The sequence below is a fragment of the Hyla sarda genome, chromosome 2, assembly GCF_029499605.1.
Source record: "Hyla sarda isolate aHylSar1 chromosome 2, aHylSar1.hap1, whole genome shotgun sequence".
NCBI classification, from domain to species: domain Eukaryota; kingdom Metazoa; phylum Chordata; class Amphibia; order Anura; family Hylidae; genus Hyla; species Hyla sarda.
Genome location: NC_079190.1, coordinates 213,742,952 through 213,763,960, shown reverse-complemented (window position 1 = coordinate 213,763,960; position 21,009 = coordinate 213,742,952). Strand labels below are relative to the sequence as shown.

Here is a 21,009-nt window from a genome sequence, read left to right as displayed (position 1 = left end):
CAACATCTCCATATGCAGGGAACATTGAGACAAGAAGCCACGGCAGAGTCGGGAGTCCCCATCAAACTTGGTCGGCAGGGACAAGCGGAGGCTAGGAGCGGCCACTCGCTGCGGAGGAGGTGCAGGAGCTGGCGGAGGAGATGGTTGCTGATGTAGCAGTGGCAGAAGTTGCTGTAACGTGGCGGTCAGCTGCGACAGCTGCTGTCCTTGTTGGGCAATTTGCTGCGATTGCTGGGCGACCACCGTGGGTAGGTCAGCGAGACTTGGCAGCGGCACCTCAGCGGGATCCATGGCCGGATCTACTGTCACGATTCGGCTAGCTGGATGTGGATCCTCTGTGTCAGCGAGGGATTGGCGTGGACCGTGTCGGTGGACCGGTTCTAAGATGCTACTGGTATTCACCAGAGCCCGCCGCAAAGCGGGATGGTCTTGCTGCGGTGGTAGCAACCAGGTCGTATCCACCGGCAACGGCTCAACCTCGCTGACTGCTGAGAAGGCGTGGGACAGAAGGACTAGGCAGAGGCAAGGTCAGACGTAGCAGAAGGTCGGGGCAGGCGGCAAGGTTCGTAGTCAATGTGGATAGCAGAAGATCTGGAAACACAGGCTTTGGACAACACTAAACGCTTTCACTGGCACAAGGCAACAAGATCCGGCAAGGGAGTGCAGGGGAAGTGAGGTATTATAGCCAGGGAGCAGGTGGAAGCTAATTAGGCTAATTGGGCCAGGCACCAATCATTGGTGCACTGGCCCTTTAAATCTTAGAGAGCTGGCGCGCGCGCGCCCTAAGGAGCGGAGCCTCGCGCGCCAGGACATGACAGCCGGGGGCCGGGCCAGGTAAGTGACTTGGGATGCGATTCGCGAGCGGGCGCGTCACGCTATGTGAATCGCATCCCCGCCGGCAATGTCAGTGCAGCGCTCCCGGTCAGCGGGTCTGACCGGGGCGCTGCAGAGAGAGGAACGCCGCGAGCGCTCCGGGGAGGAGCAGGGACCCGGAGCGCTCGGCGTAACAACGTACTACACTCATCCATTTATCCCCATTATTAAGATTAATACTCATTATATCTATGCACTATGCCACTTGCTATTATTATGATCATGCTCTTTTGATTACTACATTACTGGCCTCATACTCTGGCCGCTTATTACTAGCTACTGCCTCTTATCCATGCTATATCCATTTTATTCCACTCATTTATTTCACATACATAGATCGGCTCATACACCATTTCTTTTCCACTCATTTGTACTCTAATTTCTGACAAACACGGCTCTTCATTATGTACATACAGCCGCCCGCACTTACACTTGCTCTGTCAGATGCCCAAAGCACCTGTCATCTCTACCACCACGGCAGCTTAGTGCTGATTGGCCATACCGGCCACATGACGGCCGTTCCCCTAGTGACGCATCCTTGACTACATACTAGCCGCGCTATTAACAGCGATCCTTACACTGTATTAATATGTAACCTATGCAATAATTGTTGATTAACTGTTTTCTTTGTATTGTACCTTTTGTTGAATTGTTACTCATACTCTGTTGATGTACCATGGGATGTGATTCGGATTGGGCCCCTCTCACCCGGGTTTGGGTGCCTTTTTTTTTTTTACATATATAAATTCTGTATGCACCTATGTCCTTCATACTTATCTGAAGAAGGGGGAGGCTGTCCGAAATGCGCAATTCTTGTATTACTTCTTGCTAATAAACCTAGGAGTGCTTTGTACTACTACATCCTTGGTTTTGGTTTATTCCTCTTCATCTGGAACCAGCAGTGCCTTATACGGTCCTTTTCCTCTACACGTTCATCACTTCTACCAGGATTGGGTTCCCTTCTTCTGTGATCTTAGGCCGGCAGCAGTTCCTACACCACACTAAACCCCTTAAGTGAGTTGATACGCATGTTTTTACTTGCTCCAAGGTGAGCGGTCACTACCTCAAGGGCTTAATCTGCCCCATGTTTTATTATCTCCAATAGCTTAAGTGATAATACACAAGGCGCCCTCGTGTTGGTCTATTCCTTTTTTTCCCCTATACCAACAAAGGATAATTGATGGTATGGGAGGATTACAGTACCAAGACAGGTTATCAAGCTTGGGGTTATTTAGTTTAGAGAAAAGACGTCTTAGGGGCGATCTGCTCACAACGTACAAATATATGAATGGACAGTACAGAGATCTTATTAATGATCTTTTATACCTAGGCCGGTAACCATGACAAGGGGGCTGTTACGCCGAGCGCTCCGGGTCCCCGCTCCTCCCCGGAGCGCTCGCTACATCCTCGCAATTGCAGCGCCCCGGTCAGACCCGCTGACCGGGTGCGCTGCGATACCTCTCCCAGCCGGGATGCGATTCGCGATGCGGGAGGCGCCCGCTCGCGATGCGCGTCCCGGCTCCCGTACCTGACTCGCTCTCCGTCGGTCTTGTCCCGGCACGCGCGGCCCCTCTCCCTAGGGCGCGCGCGCCGGGTCTCTGCAATTTAAAGGGCCACTGCGCCACTGATTGGCGCAGTTAGCCTAATTAGTGTGTTCACCTGTGCACTCCCTATTTATACCTCACTTCCCCTGCACTCCCTCGCCGGATCTTGTTGCCATCGTGCCAGTGAAAGCGTTTCCTTGTGTGTTCCTAGCCTGTGTTCCAGACCTCCTGCCGTTGCCCCTGACTACGATCCTTGCTGCCTGCCCCGACCTTCTGCTACGTCCGACCTTGCTCTTGTCTACTCCCTTGTACCGCGCCTATCTTCAGCAGTCAGAGAGGTTGAGCCGTTGCTGGTGGATACGACCTGGTTGCTACCGCCGCTGCAAGACCATCCCGCTTTGCGGCGGGCTCTGGTGAATACCAGTAGCAACTTAGAACCGGTCCACCAGCACGGTCCACGCCAATCCCTCTCTGGCACAGAGGATCCACCACCTGCCAGCCGAATCGTGACAGTAGATCCGGCCATGGATCCCGCTGAAGTCCCACTGCCAGTTGTCGCCGACCTCACCACGGTGGTCGCCCAGCAGTCGCAACAGATAACGCAACAAGGCCACCAGCTGTCTCAACTGACCGTGATGCTACAGCAGCTACTACCACAGCTTCAGCAATCATCTCCTCCGCCAGCTCCTGCACCTCCTCCGCAGCGAGTGGCCGCTTCCGGCCTACGATTATCCTTGCCGGATAAATTTGATGGGGACTCTAAGTTTTGCCGTGGCTTTCTTTCGCAATGTTCCCTGCACTTGGAGATGATGTCGGACCAGTTTCCTACTGAAAGGTCTAAGGTGGCTTTCGTAGTCAGCCTTCTGTCTGGGAAAGCTCTGTCATGGGCCACACCGATCTGGGACCGCAATGACCCCGTCACTGCCTCTGTACACTCCTTCTTCACGGAGATTCGAAGTGTCTTTGAGGAACCTGCCCGAGCCTCTTCTGCTGAGACTGCCCTGCTGAACCTGGTCCAGGGTAATTCTTCTGTTGGCGAGTACGCCATCCAATTCCGTACTCTTGCCTCCGAATTATCCTGGAATAATGAGGCCCTCTGCGCGACCTTTAAAAAAGGCCTATCCAGCAACATTAAAGATGTTCTGGCCGCAAGAGAAATTCCTGCTAACCTGCATGAACTTATTCATCTGGCCACCCGCATTGACATGCGTTTTTCCGAAAGGCGTCAGGAGCTCCGCCAGGATATGGACTTTGTTCGCTCAAGGCGTTTTTTCTCCCCTGCTCCTCTCTCCTCTGGTCCTCTGCAATCCGTTCCTGTGCCTCCCGCCGTGGAGGCTATGCAAGTTGACCGGTCTCGCTTGACACCTCAAGAGAGGACACGACGCCGCATGGAGAATCTGTGCCTGTACTGTGCCGGTACTGAACACTTCCTGAAGGATTGTCCTATCCGTCCTCCCCGCCTGGAAAGACGTACGCTGACTCCGCACAAAGGTCAGGCAGTTCTTGATGTCAACTCTGCTTCTCCACGCCTTACTGTGCCTGTGCGAATATCATCCTCTACCTTCTCCTTCTCTGCTATGGCATTCTTGGATTCCGGATCTGCAGGAAATTTTATTTTGGCCTCTCTCATCAACAGGTTCAACATCCCAGTGACCAGTCTCGCCAGACCCCTCTACATCAATTGTGTTAACAATGAAAGATTGGACTGTACCGTGCGTTACCGCACGGAACCTCTCCTAATGTGCATCGGACCTCATCACGAAAAAATTTAGTTTTTGGTCCTCTCCAACTGCACTTCCGAAATTCTTCTTGGATTACCGTGGCTTCAACGCCATTCCCCAACCCTTGATTGGTCCACAGGAGAAATCAAGAGCTGGGGTACCTCTTGTTTCAAGGACTGTCTTAAACCGGTTCCCTGTACTCCCTGCCGTGACCCTGTGGTTCCCCCTGTAACCGGTCTTCCTAAGGCTTATATGGACTATGCTGACGTGTTTTGCAAAAAGCAAGCTGAGACTTTACCTCCTCACAGGCCTTATGACTGTCCTATTGACCTCCTCCCGGGTACTACTCCACCCCGGGGCAGAATTTATCCTCTGTCTGCTCCAGAGACTCTTGCTATGTCTGAATACATCCAGGAAAATTTAAAAAAGGGGTTTATCCGCAAATCCTCCTCTCCTGCCGGAGCTGGATTTTTCTTTGTGTCCAAAAAAGATGGCTCCCTACGTCCTTGCATTGATTACCGCGGACTTAATAAAATCACGGTAAAGAACCGCTACCCCCTACCTCTTATCTCAGAACTCTTTGATCGCCTTCAAGGTGCCCACATCTTTACCAAACTGGACTTAAGAGGTGCTTATAATCTCATCCGCATCAGGGAGGGGGACGAATGGAAGACTGCATTTAACACCAGAGATGGACACTTTGAGTATCTGGTCATGCCCTTTGGCCTGTGCAACGCCCCTGCCGTCTTCCAAGACTTTGTTAATGAAATTTTTCGTGATCTCTTATATTCCTGTGTTGTGGTTTATCTGGACGATATTCTGATTTTTTCTGCCAACTTAGAAGAACACCTCCAACATGTCCGCATGGTTCTTCAGAGACTTCGAGACAATCAACTTTATGCCAAAATGGAGAAATGTCTGTTTGAATGCCAATCTCTTCCTTTCCTAGGATACTTGGTCTCTGGCCAGGGATTACAAATGGACCCAGACAAACTCTCTGCCGTCTTAGATTGGCCACGCCCCTCCGGACTCCGTGCTATCCAACGTTTTTTGGGGTTCGCCAATTATTACAGACAATTTATTCCACACTTTTCCACTATTGTGGCTCCTATCGTGGCTTTAACCAAGAAAAATGCCAATCCCAAGTCCTGGTCTCCCCAAGCGGAAGACGCATTTAAACGTCTCAAGTCTGCCTTTTCTTCTGCTCCCGTGCTCTCCAGACCTGACCCATCTAAACCCTTCCTATTGGAGGTAGATGCCTCCTCAGTGGGAGCTGGAGCTGTCCTTCTACAAAAAAATCCTTCCGGGCATGCTGTTACTTGTGTTTTTTTTTCTAGGACCTTCTCTCCGGCGGAGAGGAACTACTCCATCGAGGATCGAGAATTACTGGCCATTAAATTGGCGCTTGAGGAATGGAGGCATCTGCTGGAGGGATCAAAATTTCCTGTTATCATATACACCGATCACAAGAATCTCTCCTATCTCCAGTCTGCCCAACGGCTGAACCCTCGCCAGGCCAGGTGGTCGTTGTTCTTTGCCCGTTTTAACTTTGAAATTCACTTTCGCCCTGCCGACAAGAACATTAGGGCCGATGCCCTCTCTCGTTCCTCGGATGCCTCGGAAGTAGAGGTCTCTCCGCAACACATCATTCCTCCTGACTGTCTGATCTCCACTTCTCCAGCCTCCATCAGGCAAACTCCTCCAGGGAAGACCTTCGTTTCTCCACGCCAACGTCTCGGGATTCTCAAATGGGGACACTCCTCCCACCTCGCAGGCCATGCGGGCATCAAAAAATCCTTGCAACTCATCTCTCGTTTCTATTGGTGGCCGACTCTAGAGACGGATGTTGTTGATTTTGTGCGGGCCTGTACTGTCTGTGCCCGGGATAAGACTCCTCGCCAGAAACCTGCTGGTCTCCTTCATCCTCTGCCTGTCCCCGAACAGCCTTGGTCACTGATTGGTATGGACTTTATTACAGACTTACCCCCATCCCGGGCAACACTGTTGTTTGGGTGGTCGTTGATCGATTTTCCAAGATGGCACATTTTATTCCTCTTCCTGGTCTTCCTTCAGCGCCTCAGTTGGCAAAACAATTTTTTGTACACATTTTTCGTCTTCACGGTTTGCCCACGCAGATCGTCTCGGATAGAGGCGTCCAATTCGTGTCTAAATTCTGGAGGGCCCTCTGTAAACAGCTCAAGATTAAATTAAACTTCTCTTCTTCTTATCATCCCCAATCCAATGGGCAAGTAGAAAGAATTAACCAGGTCCTGGGTGACTATTTACGGCATTTTGTTTCCTCCCGCCAGGATGACTGGGCAGATCTTCTACCATGGGCCGAATTCTCATACAACTTCAGAGTCTCAGAATCTTCTGCTAAGTCCCCATTTTTCGTGGTGTACGGCCGTCACCCTCTTCCCCCCCTCCCTACTCCCTTGCCCTCTGGTTTGCCCGCTGTGGATGAAGTGACTCGTGATCTTTCCACCATATGGAAAGAGACCCAAAATTCTCTTTTACAGGCTTCATCCCGCATGAAAAGGTTTGCCGATAAGAAAAGAAGAACTCCCCCCATTTTTGCGCCCGGAGACAAGGTATGGCTCTCCGCTAAATATGTCCGCTTTCGTGTCCCCAGTTACAAACTGGGACCACGCTATCTTGGTCCTTTCAAAGTCTTGTGCCAGATTAATCCTGTCTCTTACAAACTCCTTCTTCCTCCTTCTCTCCGTATTCCCAATGCCTTCCATGTCTCTCTCCTTAAACCACTCATCATTAACCGCTTCTCTCCCAAACTTGTTTCTCCCACTCCTGTTTCCGGCTCTTCTGACGTCTTCTCCGTGAAGGAGATTCTGGCCTCCAAAACGGTCAGAGGGAAAAAATTCTTCTTGGTGGATTGGGAAGGCTGTGGTCCAGAAGAGAGATCCTGGGAACCTGAGGACAACATCCTAGACAAAAGTCTTGTCCTCAGGTTCTCAGGCTCCAAGAAGAGGGGGAGACCCAAGGGGGGGGTACTGTTACGCCGAGCGCTCCGGGTCCCCGCTCCTCCCCGGAGCGCTCGCTACATCCTCGCAATTGCAGCACTCCGGTCAGACCCGCTGACCGGGTGCGCTGCGATACCTCTCCCAGCCGGGATGCGATTCGCGATGCGGGAGGCGCCCGCTCGCGATGCGCGTCCCGGCTCCCGTACCTGACTCGCTCTCCGTCGGTCTTGTCCCGGCACGCGCGGCCCCGCTCCCTAGGGCGCGCGCGCGCCGGGTCTCTGCAATTTAAAGGGCCACTGATTGGCGCAGTTAGCCTAATTAGTGTGTTCACCTGTGCACTCCCTATTTATACCTCACTTCCCCTGCACTCCCTCGCCGGATCTTGTTGCCATCGTGCCAGTGAAAGCGTTTCCTTGTGTGTTCCTAGCCTGTGTTCCAGACCTCCTGCCGTTGCCCCTGACTACGATCCTTGCTACCTGCCCCGACCTTCTGCTACGGCCGACCTTGCTCTTGTCTACTCCCTTGTACCGCGCCTATCTTCAGCAGTCAGAGAGGTTGAGCCGTTGCTGGTGGATACGACCTGGTTGCTACCGCCGCTGCAAGACCATCCCGCTTTGCGGCGGGCTCTGGTGAATACCAGTAGCAACTTAGAACCGGTCCACCAGCACGGTCCACGCCAATCCCTCTCTGGCACAGAGGATCCACCACCTGCCAGCCGAATCGTGACAGTGGCATCCTCTATGTGTAGAGAAATGAAGATTTCACCATCATCACAAACAGAGATTCTTTACTGTAAGAGCATTGAGGCTATAGAACTCTGATGTTGTGATGTCTGACTCAATACACACGTTCAAGGGGGCCTGGATGTTTTTCTGGAAAAAAATATAATATTACAGGTTATGGATACTAGATTTATGGGGATAGAACGTTGATCCAGGGGTTTATTCTGATCGCCATATTGGGCTTGGGAAGGAATATTTATTTTGTCATGGGCCAATTTGCATAAGCCTCATTGGGGGTGGGGGGGCCTTCCTCTGGATCAACACAGTAGGGTTTTAGGTTGAAGTCGATTGACTCTTGTCTTTTTTCAACCTCACAAACTAAGTTACTATGTATGTTACTAGCTAAGATATGTTTATTGTGCTTTTCAATAAAGGGAGATTTTGTTTTTAAATGGGCGCTGTCAAATACCCCAAAAAATATATATGTTGTACATCTTGGCAAAACATTAACGTTTCTAATACACTTCATGAGAAAAATGTATTTTCTTTTTATAGAAATCATGGCTTATAAAATCAAGGCTTTGTCCAAGCTGAAGCACAGGCATGGACAAGGTCCAGTAAGTGAGGGTGGGCTAGCACTCCTCTGTGCTCTCTCCTGTCTGATAGGACTCCTCTGTGCTCTCTCCTGTCTGATAGTACTCCTCTGTGCTCTCTCCTGTCTGATAGTACACCTATGTGCTCTCTTCTGTCTGATAGTACTCCTCTGTGCTCTCTCCTGTCTGATAGGACTCTTTTGTGCTCTCTCCTGTCTGATAGGACTCCTCTGTGCTCTCTCCTGTCTGAAAGGACTCCTCTGTGCTCCCTCCTTTCTGATAGGACTCCTCTATGCTCTCTCCTGTCTCATAGTACTCCTCTGTGCTCTCTCCTGTCTGATAGTACTCCTGTGCTCTCTCCTATCTGATAGTACTGCTCTGTTCTCTCTCCTATCTGATAGTACTCCTCTGTGCTCTCTCCTATCTGATAGTACTCCAATGTGCTCTCTCCTGTCTGACAGTACTCCAATGTGCTCTATCCTGTCTGATAGTGCTCCTCTGTGCTCTATCCTGTGTGATAGTACTCCTCTGTGCTCTCTCCTGTCTGATAGTACTCCTCTGTGCACTCTCCTATCTGATAGTACTCCTCTGTGCCTCTCCTGTCTGATAGAACTCCTCTGTGCTCTCCCCTGTCTGATAGCACTCCTCTGTGTTCTCTCCTATCGGATATTACTCCTCTGTGCTCTCTCCTATCTGATTATACTCCTCTGTGCTATCTCCTGCCTGGTAGTACTTCTCTGTGCTTTCTCCTGTCCTATCAGACAGGGGAGCACAGAGGAGTGCAAGCCCATCCGCACTTACTGGACTTTGTCCATACCTGTGCTTCTGGAAAAAACTTCACACATTTCTCTGTAGTATATCTATAGTATTCAGCAGCTGATAACTACTGGAATGTAGTTTTTTTTTACCCTATCACCCATGACAGCGCTCCTGGAGAGGACCTCCCACCGTGGGACAGGAAACCTGGATATAAATTTGGACCTCTTTCCTCTCCACCCTCAGTTCAGCTTTCCTGTCCTACGGATAGGAGGTCTGTACGTTTTTCTGACCTCTTTCCATAGGTTGAGCTGCGGGGTCCCCGTTGCCTTGGGTTGTGAGGGGTTTCCCGGCCGCGGGAGCCACAGGCATGTCTGCTGTGGGGTCGGGCAGTGTCCGGCTCGGGGTTTGGTGGTGTTCCCTTTAGGGGGAGCACTGTGGAGTCTGCGGGTTGGCTGGCCAGCGCTCCCGTCTCTGCGCGTCCTCCGTGTGTATGCACGCATGTGACTGGAGGCACGGCGCACAGTGATGACGTTTGGCCCAGCAACCCTGGGAAACGTGTCACATCCAGGGGATGCGCAGGCGGCGTGGCGCGCAAAGATTTATAAGAGAAGCGAATTCCGGAGCCGGGCATCTGTTGCATCTCCCGCGTCCAGAGATCACTCTGACCGCAGCAGCCAGCTTCTGCACCGGTGCAGTTTTCCATACTGCAGTGGATCTTGAAGTGGTGCCTGAAATCCAGTTCTGCTCCCAAACCGAAGACCTTCTCCAGCATACCTGAGCCTGGGAGGTGGACGCGCTTCCTTGGGTGAGACCTTTCCATGTTTTCATTGTTTATGATCTAATTGGGGTTATCATGTGCTTTGTTGTAGGCAGATAAAAGCTCAGCTGAGGCCCCTAGGAAAGTGTCATCTAAAACTCATAATATAGATTGTGCGCAATATAGAGGTCCGCTAGATCCCTCATTTAAAAGAGCCATCTGTCCGTCCTGTGTAGACGCTCTAGTTGCCCAGGAATCCTCCTCTTTAGTGCTAACCATCAAAAAAATGATGAGCTTAAAAATTCTCTACAGAACTTAGGTCTTGCAAAGGATAAGGATCTGGCCGTTCTTCCTGCCCCATTATCTCAATCCCCTCCACATGAGTCCAATATAGGAGAAGAAGGGGAAGTCTTATCTTCTGACAAAGATATAGAAGATTCGAGTACTATATCTTGGATTACCCGTGAGGATATGGAGCAATTTATTAAGGCCATCTGTATTACCATGAATGTGGAATAAAGTAAATAGCTTTTGTCAGCTGAGGATGCGCTCTATGAGGGTCTAGGTCCTAAGGACAGGCGCACTTTCAGCCTCCAGAACAAAGTTAAAGCCCTTATTGATAAGGAATTGAGTCAGCCGTACAAGAATTCCTACCTTACTAAACACCTAAAGAGAAAATATCCCTTTGAGGAAGAAGTCACAAGGAATAGGGATAGAGCCCCCCTTATTGATGCGCCTGTGGCGAAGATTTTTAAACAAAATTGCTCTACCTTTTGAGGATCTTGGCTCTCTCTCTGACCCCATGGATAGAAAAGCTGATTTATTCAATAAGAATTGATAAGATAAGATTTGCTGAAGCTTGGGGGACTATTTCCTCAAGCCCCTGGGTCCTAAATACCATCTCCTCGGGACTCCTCCTGGAGTTCAAGTCAATTCCCCCAGACAGGTACTTCCCTACTGGAGTGATGACCGATTCGCAGAAACAATCGACAATGTGTCTAGAGGTCAAGTCCCTCCTGCAAAACATGGTTCTTGTCCCAGTCCCCCAATCAGAAGAAAAGCAGGGATTTTATTCCTCCCTTTTTCTAGTGAAAATACCCTCAGGAGCATTCAGGGTAATCATCAATCTCAAAGCCCTGAACAAGTTCCTATCTTACAAGATATTCCGTATGGGGTCAATCAAATCGACCGTCAGTCTTCTATTCCCAAACTCTGTGATGGCATCAGTCAATTTAGAGGATGCTCACTATCACATGCCAATCCATTCCTCCCATCAAAAGTTCCTCAGAGTAGCAGTGTTCTTAGAGGGGAAATGGGTCCACCTTCAATATACAGCTCTACCTTTCGGGGTATCTCAAGCACCCAGAGTGTTTACAAAAGTGATGGCGGAGACAGTTGCCTTTATCAAAACAAAGGACATTCTTATAGTTCCATATCTGGACGATTTTTTTATTGTGGCGAGTTGAGAAGATCTGCTCATCCAACAGATACAGTCTGTAAGTTCAATCCTCAAATTCCTAGGTTGGAACCTGAACCTAAAAAAATCCTGTCTTGTTCCCTTCAGGACCTGTCAGTTTTTTTTGGGATATCCCTGAACATTACCGCACTTCTTGTCTAAAGTAGTATCTGATTTTCACCAAAACAAGACATTATCCTCCCTTCCTTATGTGACAATCCTTCTAATGATAAAGAAAAACATTTTCATAATCTAGATGTAAGTAGGTGTTTAATCACTTATATTGATTCTACAATTTTTTTTCGTACATCTGAAAACCTTCTTTCACAGTTTTCTGGTCCTAATAAGGGCAAAGCTGCCTCTAGATCCACTATTAGTAGGTGGATTAGACTTGCCATTAATATGGCTTATGAGGCAAAAAGTCAGGACCCCCCTTCTTTTTTTAAAGCTCATCCCACAAGGGCAGTTGCCGCACCTTGGGTGGAAAAAGCTGACACTTCCATAGATCAAATTTGTAGGGCAGCCACCTGGTCATCTAGCCATATACCTTTTTGAGGCACTACAGGTTTCACCTGGAACCAGTTGCCGATCTAAGTTTCGGTCGCAAGGTTCTTCAGGCTGCTGTCCCACCCCTAGTCACTTCTATTCTAGTCTCCAGGGGTGCTGTCATGGGTGATAGGGTAAATATGGATTACTTACAGGTAATCTGTTTTTCGAGAACCCATGACAGCACCCCTCAGTTATCCCTCCCTTTTATTTTTGTGCATTTTATATTGTATTTTCTCTGTGCATGTTGTTCTTGTCACGATGCCGGCTGGCAGGTAGTGGATCCTCTGTGCCAGAGAGGGATTGGCGTGGACCGTGCTAGAGGATCGGTTCTAAGTCACTACTGGTTTTCACCAGAGCCCGCCGCAAAGCGGGATGGTCTTGCTGCGGCGGTAGTGACCAGGTCGTATCCCCTAGCAACGGCTCAACCTCTCTGGCTGCTGAAGATAGGCGCGGTACAAGGGAGTAGACAGAAGCAAGGTCGGACGTAGCAGAAGGTCGGGGCAGGCAGCAAGGATCGTAGTCAGGGGCAACGGCAGAAGGTCTGGAATCACAGGCAAGGAACACACAAGGAACGCTTTCACTGGCACTAGGGCAACAAGATCCGGCGAGGGAGTGAAGGGGAAGTGAGGTGATATAGGGAAGTGCACAGGTGTAAACACTAATTGGAACCACTGCACCAATCAGCGGTGCAGTGGCCCTTTAAATCGCAAAGACCCGGCGCGCGCGCGCCCTAGGGAGCGGGGCCGCGCGCGCCGGGACAGAACTGACGGGGAGCGAGTAAGGTACGGGAGCCGGGGTGCGCATCGCGAGCGGGCGCTACCCGCATCGCGAATCGCATCCCGGCCGGAGGTAGTAACGCAGCGCCCCGGGTCCGTGGAACCGACCGGGGCGCTGCAGTGAGGGAAGTGTAGCGAGCGCTCCGGGGAGGAGCGGGGACCCGGAGCGCTCGGCGTAACAGTACCCCCCCCCTTGGGTCTCCCCCTCTTCTTGGGGCCTGAGAACCTGAGGATCAGACTTTTGTCCAGGATATTGTCCTCAGGTTCCCAGGACCTCTCTTCAGGACCACAACCCTCCCAATCCACTAAAAAAAAAGTTCTTCCCCTGACCTTTTTAGAGGCCAAAATCTCTTTGACAGAGAAGATGTCCGAGGAGCCGGAAACAGGAGTGGGAGGAACAGATTTAGGAGAAAAACGGTTGAGGATGAGAGGTTTAAGAAGAGAGACGTGAAAGGCATTAGGGATACGAAGAGAAGGAGGAAGAAGAAGTTTGTAAGAGACAGGATTAATTTGACACAAAACTTTAAAAGGACCAAGATAGCGTGGTCCCAACTTATAGCTCGGGACACGGAAACGGACATATTTAGCGGAGAGCCATACCTTGTCTCCAGGGGAAAAAATGGGAGGAGCTCTTCTTTTCTTATCTGCGAATCTCTTCATGCGAGAAGAAGCCTGTAAGAGAGAATTTTGGGTCTCTTTCCATATGGTGGAAAGATCACGAGAAATTTCATCCACAGCGGGCAGACCAGAGGGCAAGGGGGTAGGGAGGGGGGGAAGAGGGTGACGGCCGTACACCACGAAAAACGGAGATTTGGAGGAAGATTCAGAGATTCTGAAATTATACGAGAATTCGGCCCAAGGTAGAAGATCTGCCCAGTCATCCTGGCGGGAGGAAACAAAATGTCGTAAATAGTCACCCAAGATCTGGTTAATTCTCTCTACTTGTCCATTGGATTGAGGATGGTATGCAGAAGAAAAATTTAATTTAATCTTGAGTTGTTTACAGAGAGCCCTCCAGAATTTAGACACAAATTGGACGCCTCTATCCGAGACGATCTGTGTAGGCAACCCGTGAAGACGAAAAATGTGTACAAAAAATTGTTTAGCCAACTGAGGCGCTGAAGGAAGACCAGGAAGAGGGATGAAATGTGCCATTTTGGAGAATCGATCAACGACCACCCAAATAACAGTGTTGCCATGGGATGGGGGTAAGTCAGTAATAAAATCCATACCAATCAGAGACCAAGGTTGTTCGGGGACAGGTAGAGGATGAAGAAAACCAGCGGGCTTCTGGCGAGGAGTCTTATCCCGGGCACAGATAGTGCAGGCTCGCACAAAGTCCACCACATCAGTCTCTAGAGTCGGCCACCAATAGAAGCGAGAGATGAGTTGCACAGATTTCTTGATGCCCGCATGACCTGCGAGATGGGAGGAGTGACCCCATTTGAGGATCCCAAGGCGTTGGCGTGGAGAAACAAAGGTCTTTCCTGGAGGAGTTTGCCTGATGGAGGCTGGAGAAGTGGAAATCAGGCAGTCAGGAGGAATGATGTGTTGAGGAGAGAGTTCAATTTCAGAGGCATCTGAGGAACGAGAGAGAGCATCGGCCCTAATGTTTTTATCAGCAGGCCGAAAGTGAATTTCAAAATTAAATCGGGCAAAGAACAGAGACCACCTGGCCTGACGAGGATTCAGCCGTTGGGCAGACTGGAGGTAGGAGAGGTTCTTGTGATCGGTGTAAATAATAACTGGAAATCTTGATCCCTCCAGCAGATGCCTCCATTCCTCAAGTGCTAATTTAATGGCTAGAAGCTCTCGATCCCCGATGGAGTAGTTCCTCTCCGCCGGAGAGAAGGTCCTGGAAAAAAAACCACAAGTAACAGCATGCCCGGAAGAGTTTTTTTGTAGAAGGACAGCTCCAGCTCCCACTGAGGAGGCATCAACCTCCAATAGGAAGGGTTTAGATGGGTCAGGTCTGGAGAGCACGGGAGCCGAAGAAAAGGCAGACTTGAGTCGTTTAAAGGCGTCTTCCGCTTGAGGAGGCCAAGACTTGGGATCGGCATTTTTTTTTGTTAAAGCCACAATAGGAGCCACAATGGTAGAAAAATGTGGAATAAATTGCCTGTAATAATTGGCGAACCCCAAAAAACGTTGGATGGCACGGAGTCCGGAGGGGCGTGGCCAATCTAAGACGGCAGAGAGTTTATCTGGGTCCATTTGTAGTCCCTGGCCAGAGACCAAGTATCCTAGAAAAGGAAGAGATTGGCATTCAAACAGACATTTCTCTATTTTGGCATAGAGTTGATTATCACGAAGTCTCTGAAGAACCATACGGACATGCTGGCGGTGTTCTTCAAGATTGGCAGAAAAAATCAGGATATCGTCCAGATATACAACAACACAGGAGTATAGTAGATCACGAAAAATTTCATTAACAAAGTCTTGGAAGACGGCAGGGGCGTTGCATAGACCAAAGGGCATGACCAGATACTCAAAGTGTCCATCTCTGGTGTTAAATGCCGTTTTCCATTCATCCCCCTCTCTGATGCGGATGAGATTATAAGCACCTCTTAAGTCCAGTTTGGTAAAAATATGGGCACCTTGGAGACGATCAAAGAGTTCAGAGATGAGGGGTAGGGGGTAGCGGTTCTTAACCGTGATTTTATTAAGACCGCGGTAGTCAATGCAAGGACGTAGAGAGCCATCTTTTTTGGACACAAAGAAAAATCCGGCTCCGGCAGGAGAGGAGGATTTACGGATAAAGCCCTTTTTTAAATTTTCTTGGACGTATTCAGACATGGCAAGAGTCTCTGGGACGGACAGAGGATAGATTCTGCCCCGGGGTGGAGTAGTGCCCGGGAGGAGGTCAATGGGACAATCATAAGGCCTGTGAGGAGGTAGAGTCTCAGCTTGTTTTTTGCAAAAAACGTCCGCAAAGTCCATATAGGCCTTAGGGAGACCGGTTACATGAGGAAGCACAGGGACACGGCAAGGTTTACTGGGAACCGGTTTTAAGCAGTCCTTGGAACAAGAGGGCCCCCAACTCTTGATCTCCCCAGTGGACCAATCCAGGATTGGGGAATGGAGTTGAAGCCAGGGAAGTCCAAGAAGGATTTCAGAAGTGCAATTGGGGAGGACCAACAGTTCAATCCTCTCGTGATGAGATCCGATGCACATTAGAAGGGGCTCCGTGCGGAAACGTATAGTACAGTCCAATCTTTCATTGTTTACACAATTGATGTAGAGGGGTCTGGCGAGACTGGTCACCGGGATGTTGAACCTGTTGACGAGAGAGGCTAAGATGAAATTTCCTGCAGATCCAGAGTCCAGGAAGGCCACAGCAGAGAAGGAGAAGGCAGAGGCAGACATCCGCACAGGCACAGTAAGACGTGGAGAAGCAGAGTAGACATCAAGGACTGTCTCACCTTTGTGCGGAGTCAGCGGACGTCTTTCCAGGCGGGGAGGACGGATAGGACAATCCTTCAGGAAGTGTTCGGTACTAGCACAGTACAGGCAGAGATTCTCCATGCGGCGTCGTGTCCTCTCTTGGGGTGTCAGGCGAGACCGGTCGACCTGCATAGCCTCCACGGCGGGAGGCACAGGAACAGATTGCAGGGGACCAGAGGAGAGAGGAGCCGGGGAGAAGAAACGCCTCGTGCGAACAGAGTCCATATCCTGGCGGAGCTCCTGACGCCGTTCGGAAAAACGCATGTCAATGCGAGTGGCAAGATGGATGAGTTCATGTAGGTTAGCAGGGATTTCTCGTGCGGCCAGAACATCTTTAATGTTGCTGGATAGGCCTTTTTTAAAGGTCGCGCAGAGTGCCTCATTATTCCAGGATAATTCTGAAGCAAGGGTACGGAACTGTACGGCATACTCGCCAACGGAAGAATTACCCTGGACCAGGTTCAACAGGGCAGTCTCAGCAGAAGAGGCTCGGGCAGGTTCCTCAAAGACACTTCGAATTTCCGAGAAGAAGGAGTGTACAGAGGCAGTGACGGGGTCATTGCGGTCCCAGAGCGGTGTGGCCCAAGCCAGGGCTTTTCCAGACAGCAGGCTGACTACGAAAGCCACCTTAGACCTTTCAGTGGGGAACTGGTCCGACATCATCTCCAAGTGTAATGAACATTGGGAAAGAAAGCCACGGCAAAACTTAGAGTCCCCATCAAATTTATCCGGCAAGGATAGTCGTATTCCAGAAGCGGCCACTCGCTGCGGAGGAGGTACAGGAGCTGGCGGAGGAGATGATTGCTGGAGCTGTGGTAGTAACTGTTGTAGCATAACAGTCAGTTGAGACAGCTGTTGGCCTTGTTGCGCAATCTGTTGTGACTGCTGGGCGACCACCGTGGTGAGGTCAGCGACAACTGGCAGAGGAACTTCAGCGGGATCCATGGCCGGATCTACTGTCACGATGCCGGCTGGCAGGTAGTGGATCCTCTGTGCCAGAGAGGGATTGGCGTGGACCGTGCTAGAGGATCGGTTCTAAGTCACTACTGGTTTTCACCAGAGCCCGCCGCAAAGCGGGATGGTCTTGCTGCGGCGGTAGTGACCAGGTCGTATCCCCTAGCAACGGCTCAACCTCTCTGGCTGCTGAAGATAGGCGCGGTACAAGGGAGTAGACAGAAGCAAGGTCGGACGTAGCAGAAGGTCGGGGCAGGCAGCAAGGATCGTAGTCAGGGGCAACGGCAGAAGGTCTGGAATCACAGGCAAGGAACACACAAGGAACGCTTTCACTGGCACTAGGGCAACAAGATCCGGCGAGGGAGTGAAGGGGAAGTGAGGTGATATAGGGAAGTGCACAGGTGTAAACACTAATTGGAACCACTGCACCAATCAGCGGTGCAGTGGCCCTTTAAATCGCAAAGACCCGGCGCGCGCGCGCCCTAGGGAGCGGGGCCGCGCGCGCCGGGACAGAACTGACGGGGAGCGAGTAAGGTACGGGAGCCGGGGTGCGCATCGCGAGCGGGCGCTACCCGCATCGCGAATCGCATCCCGGCCGGAGGTAGTAACGCAGCGCCCCGGGTCCGTGGAACCGACCGGGGCGCTGCAGTGAGGGAAGTGTAGCGAGCGCTCCGGGGAGGAGCGGGGACCCGGAGCGCTCGGCGTAACAGTTCTACCTCTTGCTCCAGAGGTATAATTGAACTGAGGGTGGAGAGGAAGGTGGTCCAAATTTTTATCCAGGTTTCCTGTCCCACGGTGAGAGGTCCTCTCCACGGGTGCTGTTATGGGTTCTCGAAAAACAGATTACCGGTAAGTAATCCATATTTCCACCGGAGTTCCCATTTAAGGCGTCAGGTTTGAGTGCAGTTGGAGGGCACTTTAGTCTTTATGTGCAATAGATTTAATTGCTGCTACTGCTTTATTGTATCTCCCAGTTTTGCAGGATCATTTTGTAGGGGAATGATCAGGGAAGTCCTCTGTTGTGACTACCTGTTGAAGAATGAGGGATGCTTTGGAGAGTTCTCTGCTTTGACTGCCTGTTGATGAGAGAATACTGTAAATACTTGTAGTGTTTTGTGACTGGTACCTAACCTTTGACATCTGTTAGGCAGGGTTTGAAGCTGCTGACAGGTTCTTTTTAAAATTCTCATTGTGCTTTGGAAATTAATACCGTCTGCAGTTCATGTGCATTCCAGATATAAAACTTTTACACATTTCCTGTTTTTGTTCACTCCGGATATTTGAGGTTGAGTCTAAATATAAGTGAAGCTTGTTGAAAGGTGCGATCTTTTTTAGCCACAGTTTCCTGATTTTATAAAATTGAAAATACTTTAAAAAGTACCTGTCATCAAACAATATTTTCTAAACTAACTCAGATTATATTCCCTAACTACTCCTAACACCCCTCCTGCCCTTAAAAAAATTCCCAAGCTTTAAAAAGCTCTGTATCATACCTTTCCCCTTGCTCACATTTTCTCCGGCAGGAGAAAATAGGCGTTCCCCAGCAGATGAGACATCACTGAAGCCTGTGAGAGCTGTGCCTCGCCATGTCCCGCATGCAGTTTGGTCTCCTGCCAGACCGGGAGGAGACCAAACTAATTGTTTGATTTACACAGTGAACATAACAAAGCCACCTAGTGGCCGTTCTTTCAATCACATTAAAGACATATATAAGTTGAGAATTTTAACAGCATGTAAATAGCAAAGGAACAATATATTAAAAGTTTAGTTTGGTGACAGGCACTCTTTTAGTTGGAGGTTACATTTGTAAAATTTTTCTTCTTGAACATCACATATAATCCAGTAATGCATTTCAGATATCTATAAATATCTTCTGGTAGAAACTTCAGAGGTGTTAAAGGAATTCTCCATGTTTTCGTAGAATTCTTATTTATTGCTTAAAGGATTTTTCTGGGTTCATATGATTGAATGACTATCCTCAGGATAGGCTCTCTATTGCTGATTGGTGGGGTGCCAACACCTGGAAACCCTGCCATTTAGATGTTCGGTGCCTGCACTGCATAGTGTATGGAGCCAAAAACAATTGACCCTGTTTACTGTGTAGTGATGATGCCACTTTACTGCGGCTCAGCTCCCTTTTAAAGGGGTACTCTGCCCCTAGCATCTTATCCCCTATAGAAAGGATAGGGGATAAGATGTCAGATCGATGGGGTCCCGCGGCTGGGGATCTCGGCTGCAGCACCCCGCTATCATTACTGCACAGAACAAACTCGCTCTGTGCGTAATGACTGGCAATACAGGGGCCGGAGCATCGTGACATGACGGCTCCACCCCCCTCGTGACATCACGCCCCGCCCCCTCAATACAAGTCTATGGGAGGGGGCGTGATGTCCGCCACGCCCTCTCCCATAGACTTGTATTGCAGGGGCGGGCCGTGACGTCATGAGGGGGCGGAGCCGTGATGTCACGATGCCCCTGTATTGCCGGTCATTACGCACAGAGCGAGTTTGCTCTGTACAGTAATGATAGCGGGGCGCTGCAGCGGAGATCCCGGGGGTCCCCAGCGGCAGGATCCCTGTGATCTGACATCTTATCCCCTATCCTTTGGATATAGGATAAGATGCTAGGGGCGGAGTACCCCTTTAAGTAAAAGGAAGCTGAGCTGCAGTAGCCAGATCCAGACACTACACAGTAAATAGAGACAACTGCTGGTGAATGAGTGTGTGTGGGGAGACATAATGATAGTAGGGGAGATGAGTTAGGGAATTTTATACATCTGCTTGAAAAGATGTGCAAGATATACTGTAGCAATCTGAAGTATACTTGTGATGTTTTGGTCCCACATTGTATTCCTTAGACTAGGTTGGAAGTTAGGCACAATAACAATGTATAGGGTACAATACAATGGGACCAAATACAATGTGTGTTAACACAACAAGGTGAAAATGTCAAAATGCCCCCTCATATATAGAACGTATATTGACTTACAGATATCACTAAAATACATGACAGCCGATGGACATGAAAATAAGAAATAATGTAAGCAAATAAAAGTGTGTCCCATACCTAGGGTCTACAGTGTCATAAGAACAATGTGAAATTAGAAGTATTCAACACAGTGCATTTATAGGTGGTAGTATGGGAGCAACTGATTAGCTGTGATATTATGGGTCCTTGTGACTTTAAAGGGTTCTAAAAGATGTACTGGGAAGTTGTAATGGAATATTGTGATGTCCTCATGGAATGTTGATGTCTTCAAATGTGATGTTATGGAGCTTTTGAATACAGTAGGGCCTTGTGATGTCATGAAATTTTGAGATGTCATAAAATGTTGTCAAGTTATAGAATTACACTGGCTTTGTGATGTCATGGAATGTTGAGATCACATGTGGCCTTGTAATGTCATGGATTTTTATGACATTGTGAAACATTGATATGTTGTAGGGCCTTGTGCTGTCATTGAACACTGTAATCTCATGGAATGTTGTAGTGACATGAAGTCTTGTGATGTTATGGAATGTTTTAATAGCATAGAATATGAAATGTTATATCATGGGACCCTGAAATGTAATGGAATATTGTGATGTGTGTTCTTAAGATGTCATAGAATCTTGTGAATTTGTGTGTCCTTGTGATGTCTTGGAATGTTATAATATCATAGTGACTTGTGACATCATAGAATTATCTGATGTGATGGGGCCATGATGTCATGGTATTTTGTGATGTGCTGGAATTTTATGATTTCATGGAATGTTGTAGTGTCATGGGATGTTGTGGTAAGATTCAGCTTTGTTATGTTATGGAATGCTGTAATGCCTTAAAATACTGTAATATCATGTGCACTGTGATTTCATGGGCTATTACAACATCATTCATCATTGTA

General features: G+C 49.3%; 1 protein-coding gene across 4 annotated transcripts in view; it reads left to right on the top strand.

The window, feature by feature from the left end:
• Positions 1-21,009, top strand: part of LOC130355737 (T-cell receptor-associated transmembrane adapter 1) — a 178,176-nt gene that overhangs the window by 84,712 nt on the left and 72,455 nt on the right. The window lies entirely within an intron of this gene.